Genomic DNA, 10,000 nt, shown 5'->3' on the forward strand with positions numbered 1-10,000 from the left:
ACATCTTAACAAGAGGAAATCCATAAACTTTAAACCTTTACTGAACCCTGTACTGGTAAAATGAGCTTGCACTATGGGCCAATTCTTTTCCACAACATTGCTGCTTGCACCTGTAATCAAGTTTTGAAATGCATTTTTGTGCTTTTATTATGATATAGTTAAGAGTGGGACAGGAAATGAGTGGGAGAATGAGAGATGAGGAGAGGCTTGGAACTAACCCAGACCGAATTTGATCACAGCACCCCTCCCATCCCATACTGTTCGTGTATATGTTTTTAAACTGCTTACAAACAGCCACTGTGAAATGTATCCCTCGAAAATGTGTACATGGCGACAATAAAAAACAGCTGTGACTAATTAAAACCATTGTATGTTCACACAATCAGAATTACTCACGGTGGATATGCTTTGGCCTATACGTCCGCATTTATGAACTTATCAAAGACACTTTTATCAGATGTGACTTAAGTTACGGCATTGCAAGCACACAACGCTGTACTTTTGGTACCAGCGGGGACTGCAGCGTACCCTGTCGTCCTGAACAACAGAAACAATGTGAATTATGATGTGTTAAAGATGTGTGGCTTTGGAGAGCTGCTGCCGGCCCCTCTCTCTCTAACCAGACACACACACACATGAGAGCAACAGCTTCAAGCCCAGTGACATCAGTGCAGGGGAGGCTAGGGTCCCTCTCGGCTCATGTGTTTGACCCAGAAGACTGAAGCGCTCTTTCTCTCTCTCTCTCTCTCTCTCTCTCTCTTCGACTCTCTCTCTCCAACCTTTTTTTGAGAGAGAGTAGGAGAGAGAGAGATTGAGAGAGATTGAGAGAGAGAGAGAGAGAGAGAGAGAGAGAGAGAGAGAGAGAGAGAGAGAGAGAGAGAGAGAGTGTATGGGTGGCTGGTGGGGGTGTGGGGCTTGTGGGGTGCAGGCCTCAAAGCCGGATGACACTGTCATCTCCGCTAATTTGTCCCAGACTGGCGACAAGAATGTGGACTTGACAAGGCATGGACTCGAGCTAGCACCACAATGAGATGAAATGCGCATGTGCATGTACAGGGACGTATTATGACTCCACGGGCCCCTGGGCCAGACAACAAGAAAGCCACCCCTCAATGGGTGCTGCTAGTTTACTTAACAATTCAGAGTTTCAGGCCAGGTGTCTTGTTGGGAGTTTGGGAAATTGGGCCTTGGGGAAAACAAATGAAAATTCACTAAAACTGTGACCTTAACAGGAATGGAAATATAGAGGCTAGAACACCAGGGCCCCCTTGACTTGTGGGCCCCTGGGCCTGGGCCCTGTAGGCCCGTGCAGTAATTGGTCCATGTGCATGTAGTGCATCAGCAGCAGCATCCCCCATAGCACCTGATCAGTCTGGAAGAAAGCAGGCCATTTATCAAAACCTGTGACCTATTTCACTTAACAAGTGAGAATTAATAACCAATAGCACAGTATTACAAGTAGAGTAGAGTATCGTTTATTATATATATGTTGGGCCTATATATAGAGAGAGAGCATGTCGCTAAACTAGTGAAAGTCAATGCATCCGTGTAGCATGCTACATGCTACAGTGATCCATTGACTTTCACTAGCTTAGCTACATACTCCCTCTTTTAACTTGTCTTAAATCAAGACAACGCTTAACATGAAAAATAAGACACTTTACCACCTTAATAAACCACAGCCAACGATTTTAACTGTATTAAGCCCCAAAATAGTGGCATACCCCTTTAATATACAGTAAGTATAGTATATGAATATATATGAAAACGTGTTGTGAAAAGTTTATTTTGGTGCAAAGTAGTTATGTTCACTCATTTAGCGGTGACATTTTATGACTGTCTCTTTTAATTTGTCTCAATTAAATGTGATTCTAGTTGAGTGGCATGCTATATGTAAACGTTAACGCTATGTGAAAACGCCTTAACGTTTTCAGCTCAGGGTGCCGGGGTCAATGTGCACTGCATTTTGCTGTGTTCATTTGTGATTCAACACTCATAGTGCTGCATGTTAAATTAAAACTGGGCAATTTACTGTGCGATCACGCAAACAAAAGCAAGACTTGCAGAGACTACTTGTCTTATGAAGACTGCCAACCCCTGATGATACTGAATTCAAAGGTAAATGTGAAGGTTTATGCAAAACTCTGAATGTATGTATATGAAGAGTTCAGATGCAAAACCCCCTAAGTGCCTTTTCAGAAAATAATCTTAATTCATTTTTATTTAATACAAAGCTATCAAAATTGCATATTTTTTAAATTGTATTTATGTAATATAACTTTTTATATGTATTATCAAGTACATGAATGTAAACCAAACCAACAACAGGGTTCTCTAAAAATATAGACGTACAGGTCTTCAGAAATGGAGTTAGGGGGTTTTGCATCTGAACTCTTCAAATACAGAACTGTTTGGCAACAGCACAGCATCATTACCTATAGGCCTACATAGGTTTCCCGTTTACAAACATTCGTGCTGTGAGGAGGGGCAAGGTGTGAAGCAGCCAACCACTTGAGTACATTTTTTGAGTGACAGCAGTTAAAAACAATTAGTGGTTAACAGGGGCGGAGTGGCCCACCTTTTCCCACCGGGAGAATTTTCCCCTTGGCGGCCCTCTTTTTAAAAAAATAAAAAATAAAAAAAAAATAACAAAGCGAACAACATGGTTTCCTAACCAAAAAGACAAAAGCCACGAAATCTGCAGTCGTACTACATGTGGACATTAGTGTTGTCAAAATATCAACCTGAAGTGGAGAATTGTAGCCTACACCTTGATGAAATGCACAGCCAGTGGTGTAGTCTATGTAAAACGCAGGTATACGCACCCATTTCAAAATTTCAGGGATTACAGTATACCCACTTAAAATTGATTGATCCATTATTTACAATAGCACAAATATATACAGTAGACTATACACACATCAAAAAATGCTCAAATATACAGTATACCCACTTCAAAAAGTAGACTACACCACTGGAGCCATCATCACAGTCCAAAGCATTCATAGGCCTATAGGTTAGGCTACATCACGCTACTGTTCCATGCAAATGTGCACTCCAATGTCATTTTGACAGTTTGAAATTGAAATATCGTTTAAGGAAGACAGGATGAGCATGGGCACAAAGTTTTGAGTGTGGGGATTTTTAGAAGAGTAGGCTTACAAAATAGGTATAAACTTAGTATAGTAGCCTATAGCTTACAAAAAGTCTGTCTACATTGTGCAATAAACCCACCATGCAGCAAATAAGCCAAACCTAGCTACTTTAAACCACAACCATAAGTCAACAAAATGTATAACCAAGCGGTGTAGGCCTACCTTAAAACGCTGTCTTCGTCGCAGCAAATGTCTTTGTTTCTTGCAATCACTCTACTTTAATCCACAGCTTATCCTACACACCCAGCACTGGTCACATCAGAATCTTGTGTGGTAATTATTTGGTTCCATTTCTTCAGACATAGGCTACATCCTAAATGTACCACATATAAATATATGTATGATAATAATAATATTTCGACTATAAGGAGATATACTGGTAGGTCTAACAAATCAAAACAAAACCCATTGCTTCTGTTAGGTGCAGTTCTCTTCCTTACCACTTGGTGGAGTCTGTTCGTAACCCAAGTCAATAACCACAGAGCAAGTAAATGTGGACTGGAAAGACTGTAAACTGTAACAGTCGTGTGGAAATCGGAAAATAAATCATAATTTATTAATATTTCCATCCTTTGGTAACCAATATACATATCACAGGTTCTTCAGATACTGAAAACGAAACTGCGTTACTAAGATCTTGTAAACTTCCGCGATCTACGGTGTATGAAAATTATCAGTAGAGAAGGGGTGTGGCCAATTTACTGTTTGACACCGTCAGTGAGGTATTGCCGTCTGGTATACGGTATAAATACTGGCTAGTCAGCTTTGACTGATGCAAGGGAGTGGAAAGTGGGAAGTCAGTGCTTACAGGTATAATATCTGAACTTCAGGGCCGGTTAAAAGCACGGTGCAGCCGCATTATTACATTTCACGGCCGCGGCCCACCGGGACAAGTCCCCGATCTCCCGACGGCCACTCCGCACCTGGTGGTTGAAGAGTGTGCAGCCAGGGTTGCACAGTCAGGGATTGTTACAAACGGAAAACCCATGTATATTGGCTACCATCAGCTGATTTTGTTGCTACTGCTGATGCCTGACCTGATCTGACTTTAAAGGAGAACTTCAGTAGTAAAGTTAAAGGATAATTTCTGCCAATTTCAACATGCAGTTGTAATGCTCACACTACCCAGGAATTGTCAGTACTTGAGTTTTTTTTTTCTTCAGCCTTTTCCGAGATCCTCATTGTAATGGGGGCAGAGTTTGTTTACATTTCAAAAAACATCTAGATTTATTCCTAATAACACCCAAGGTTATGCAACATCAGCAGACAACTAGCAAACAGCGATACCTTTTGTGATAATATTTGGAGTAGGCATATACTAAGAAAATGTTTCATGTAAATCTGCCCCCATTAGAATAGCTCATATCTTGGAAAGGGCTGAGCCAAAAAATGCAGCATCACCGGGTGACAAGTGAAGGGTAGCGTGAGCAATACAACAGCATATTGAAATTGGCAGAAGTTATCCTTTAACTTTACTGCACACTTGTAATTTACTTTTATTTATTTATTTGTGGTTACTGCATCAAACATAAATACACTTGTTATACCAACAAAACTAGGTTTGAACACCACTTCTGTCCTTTCAATTGTTGTTTTGAGTGAAACACAAAATGTCATTAGGATTGTTTACTCAAATATGTATTGGCAAACACAAGTTTAAGACCCATAGTCAGTAGGCCTATTAGTCATAACAAGAGCTTTGATAGTTGATTATTAGATCATGAATAATTTCACATCATTTATTTAGACTACTTATATTATGCAGTCATGACTTCCTTGAAATCAACTTAAATCCAGATGTGCCAAACAAGTGAGAGTATAGCCTGCAAAATAAGCCTATATATGAAAGAAGTCTTTTTTTGGGGGGAAAGGGATGAAAATACTGTATAGCCACTGGCAGTCAACTGTTACTCATTTAACATGCAGTTTTTCACAGTTTTCCCAATTTTAGAAAAACATCCAAATCACAACCGCAACAGTAAATTAATATGCATTAAGGGAGTTCGTTGTATTGCGGTCGTCTGTGTTATGTTTTGCTTTCTTCTGTTTTGTACTTGCAGAGCAGGAGCAAATCACAGATTGTGCTTAAATTGTGTGCCTATTCACAAATTATATCTTTTTCATGAATATTTACCACCACACACACACACACACACACACACACACACACACACACACACACACACACACACACACACACACACACACACACACACACAGCTGTCCTCTTCGCTGGCTGTCGTTCCTCCTCCTCTTCCTCCTCCTCTTCCTCCTGCTCCTCCTCGGACACTTCTCTGCTCTGCTCTGCTCTGCTCTCCAGGGGCCAGCCACAGTGCTCGGGTGCACATTTAGCTGCAGGTGTCAGATAAGAAGAGCACAGACAGCAGACAAAAGACTAGCAGAGAAATAGAGGAGAGAGAGAGGGGAGAGAGAGAGAGAGAGAGAGAGAGAGAGAGAGAGAGAGAGAGAGAGAGAGAGAGAGAGAGAGAGAGAGAGAGAGAGAGAGAGAGAGAGAGAGAGAAAAAGATTTGGGATTTGAGATTCATTTATTGAACCATTTGTAAGTCATTTTACAACCAGCCTTCGCTTACAATTCCCTGAGAGAGAGAGAGAGAGAGAGAGAGAGAGAGAGAGAGAGAGAGAGAGAGAGAGAGAGAGAGAGAGAGAGAGAGAGAGAGAGAGAGTTGAAGTGAGGAGCAGCAGCCTGACCGGCATGTTGGTCTTAAATACAGATTGATGGAGTAATGTCACAGTGCCTGGAGGTCCCCCCTGTCAAGGACACTGAGGAAAGGAGAAGCATGAGCGTGTGTGTGTGTGTGTGTGTGTGTGTGTGTGTGTGTGTGTGTGTGTGTGTGCGTGTGTGTGTGTGTGTGTGTGTGTGTGTGTGTGTGTGCGCGTTTGTGTGTGTGTGTGTGTGTGTGTGCGTTCGTGTGTGTGTGTGTGTGTGTGTGTGCGTTCGTGTGTGTGCGTCCACTTGTCTCATCCACAAGATGTCTAAAGTGCTGCCCTTCGTTTGGGGGAGATATGTGATGTTAGCTCTGTGGAAACACTCACAAAAACACATGCACATGCATGCACACTTACTTACATTTACATACAATAGCTGTTACTGATCATGTGTATGGCATTGAGTCGCATGTGCGCATGCGTGAGAGAGCAAGAGAGCGCGAGAGAGAGCGAGAGAGAGCGAGAGAGAGAGAGAGAGAGAGAGAGAGAGGGAGAGAGGGGGGGAGAGAGGGAGAGAGAGAGAGAGAGAGAGAGAGAGAGAGAGAGAGAGAGAGAGAGAGAGAGAGAGAGAGAGAGAGAGAGAGAGAGAGAGAGAGACTCGAGTCAGAAGTTTCTGACAGCTGGAGGGAGAGAAAATGAAAGTGTCTGTGTTCTTTGACTGAAGCAAAAACACATGGAATTAACCAAAACCATGCATGTACTTTAAAGCACTTAAAGTAGTACAAGTATTTAAAGAACTAATTAAAGTGCCATACACATACTTTGAATTGAGAAATGACAATGTCATTTGACATCATCTGGGTCTCACGTTACGTCATTTTAATATTTCATAAATAAAACAGCAAATTATACATTTGTGAAATTGATCAGTGAGTCAAATACAGTATATATAGGTAGAGTTGATTTATTTTCTTAATGAACCTGAATTAAAAGTAAGACGTCATGTAAATGGAAGTGGAGCTACCCAGGTGTTCAAGCACACACACATACCCGACCATCCAACACTCCCCCCCACCCCCCAAACACCCCTCACCCTCACACACACACACACACACACACACACACACACACACACACACACACACACACACACACACACACACACACACACACACACGCACACACAACACACAACACCTGTTCTAGGGTGACAGACAAGCGTGGATAGTCCTCATTCCCGAAACATTCCAGGCCGGCAGTTTACATTTGGCCGAGCACATCCTTAGCTATTATCCCAAGACAAACTTCCCGAGCAGGCAGAAAATGATTGGCCCACACCACTATCTCCACATTGTCTTGTAAATGCATCCGTGTCCGCGGTGACATCAACAGACCAGTCACACATCAGCCGTCAGTGACCACACACACTAAGACACATGCTCCCAAACACTAAAAACATACAAAGCCAAAAAAATGTTTATTTGCCATATGCATAGAGACACTCTCGCACATGGGCCTCCCTGCAAAAAAAAAAACCAAGAACTTTTTTTTCAAGGTTTACACTTCTCACGCACACACAAATGTGCGTACATAACACACACCAAGGGATTTGAGTGTCATCCTGCAGACCACACAACTCGGCGAGTGTGTGCTAAAGCAGTTATTCACGGTCTGCACACTGCTCAATTCCAGAAATGTCTTGCAGTTGTAACCTGACCGTTGAATCCTTGTGTGTCTGGGACAGGGCTGGGCTGGGACCACAAACCGGCCCAGGCATTTTTGGTGTACAGTAGGCCTCATCCTCACCCCCACACTACAGTCATGATGGGTCCAGTCCACAGTAGCCTATATCAGTGGTTCCCAACCTTTTTCTTCAGGGACCCATGTTTTACTATGGTAAGTTTTGGCGACCCAACCGCGCAAGCGCCCGCACGAGAGAGAGTCTCAAGAAAACTCTTTTCAGTTATTTTATTCCTCAATTTGTCTTTGGTCAAATACAGAGTAAATGTTTAATGTAATGTAGCACTTACTTGCTTCTATGCACATATTAGTAAATACTTTGTCATTTATTCAACATGGGCTATATATATTTAAAATTAAACCCCGTAGAATCAAGAGGGCTCCGCGACCCTCTGTGGATCTTTGGTGACACATAAGTTGGGTCCCGACCCATAGGTTGGGAACCACTGGCCTATATGAAGGGTGCACCAATAGGCAGCCCCCATCTAAATGATGGGCCGGTCTCTAAGAGAAAATTGGAAAAAAACAATAAATCGACAGCATCGGCACCTGAGGACTGTCGGCCCACCGGGAAAATGCCCTGTATGCCAGATGACCAGTCCAGCCCTGCTCTGGGACGAACAGCACTCACAAAGTTGGCTTAGCACCAGCTCCTGGCGATGCCATAGGGCCTCAGAGTCTTATGGCTCTCACCCTGCCTGTCTGTAATTGAGAGAGACCTGTTAATTGGCTTACTTATTCTACAAACTCTTGGGCCTACTGAAAGCATAGATAAGCAGGTGATCAAAAATGTGTGTTGATGTTGAAAAAAAGTGTTAATTCATTTGCTGAAATAGATGGCTTACCAGGGTTTATTTTTATTGGGATAAGATCAGTTTTGTTTTGCTGGGAGAAGCTGGCTTTTCAGCTAAATAGAATCGTGCACTTGGCTGGTATAACATAGGCTATGTCAATATTTGTCAGCTATTTGGCATAGCAACAGTGTAACTTTTTTCCCCAAAATAAGGTGTTTTTTTAATGCCCATCTCTCTTTTCATTCACTCCCAGAGAGCAGGAATTGGGAACGGGACACAGAGATTTGCCTACAACATGTTCAGCACTGTTGACCAAAATATTGCCCTGCTCTGACTTTGTGGAAAACACTGTGTCTATTCTATCTCAACGCATTTTCTAGAGAGCATGGACGGTACAATGCCAAGGTTGAGGAGCGGGGTGTCTTTATTGCCAACCAAAACCCAAATGCCCAAATGCTTTGGTCAAAGAGTTGTTTCCTCATGTGTACTGATCAACATCCTCTGCCCTGAGGCACATTTCCTTTAGACTACTCCATGTCTTGCACACACACACTCTCTCTCTCTCTCTCTCTCTCTCTCTCTCTCTCTCTCTCTCTCTCTCTCTCTCTCTCTCTCTCTCTCTCTCTCTCTCTCTCTCTCTCTCTCTCTCTCTCTCTCTCTCTCTCTCTCTCTCTCTGTCCTTGTCTCTGTTTTGTTGCCTCACAGAGTTATTGTTTACAGTATGTCATGCACTTCTTATTTGAGGTGTGGGGTTGCTTTGAAATGTCATGAAGCAGTTACACAACCTCCAGTTTTTTTTATTCGTATCCCCGACCATGTTTATCTTTAAAAACAACACTGACCACTGAGCTCAAGACACAGGCGTGACAGGTTTAAAACGGCTGCTCCGGGTTGGGCAAAAGGATTGTCTCTCAGGTGGGATTGTTGGTTGTGCACTGTCTGGTGTTTCTCTTAGCCCAAGCAGGCACGGGAATGAAGGGATCATACAAACAAGAAGTGTGTGACTATCGTCTTGGACAATGGTATTATCAAGGCTTATTTCTTCTGCAAAGAAACTCCAAAAAATAGAAAAAAATTACAATCATGTGTTGTTGTTGTTGACACAAAATATAAAACATCTGTCCTACTGTTTAAGTATTAATTTAATTTTAATAATTACAATTTAATAATTTAAAAAAATAAACAAACAAATACTGTTATAGCCACAAAAATACTGTATATTAAACACATTCAGCACAAACCTGTGATGTATAAAACTAACAACAGTATACTGGTATGTCATTTTATGGTTGCGTTAAGGCGGCAATAGTAGCCTACCTGATTTTTTTCCACTGCCTTTTTTGTAAGTACTTAACCTTTCACCAGCACTTGGTTTCTTTCCGTGCAGGTGACTGCAAAAGGACGGATAGTGTGTTCTGACCCCGAGCAGCGGTGAGCGCCATATTTGAGGTTAAATTTCCACAGATGAGAACCATTGCAGGAGAGAGACCACCTCTCTGCCACTGCCCTCCCTCGATCTTGCTCTCTAGTACATATTAATGTTATTTTCGGGTCATTTAACTTGCCGGGAGAGCAAGGCTGCAGATGACACCGCGTTGTAAATCACGCGCCGGTTAAAATGGATTGGTGCCACAATGGATTACC

This window comes from Engraulis encrasicolus, chromosome 12, assembly GCF_034702125.1.
Source record: "Engraulis encrasicolus isolate BLACKSEA-1 chromosome 12, IST_EnEncr_1.0, whole genome shotgun sequence".
Taxonomy (NCBI): domain Eukaryota; kingdom Metazoa; phylum Chordata; class Actinopteri; order Clupeiformes; family Engraulidae; genus Engraulis; species Engraulis encrasicolus.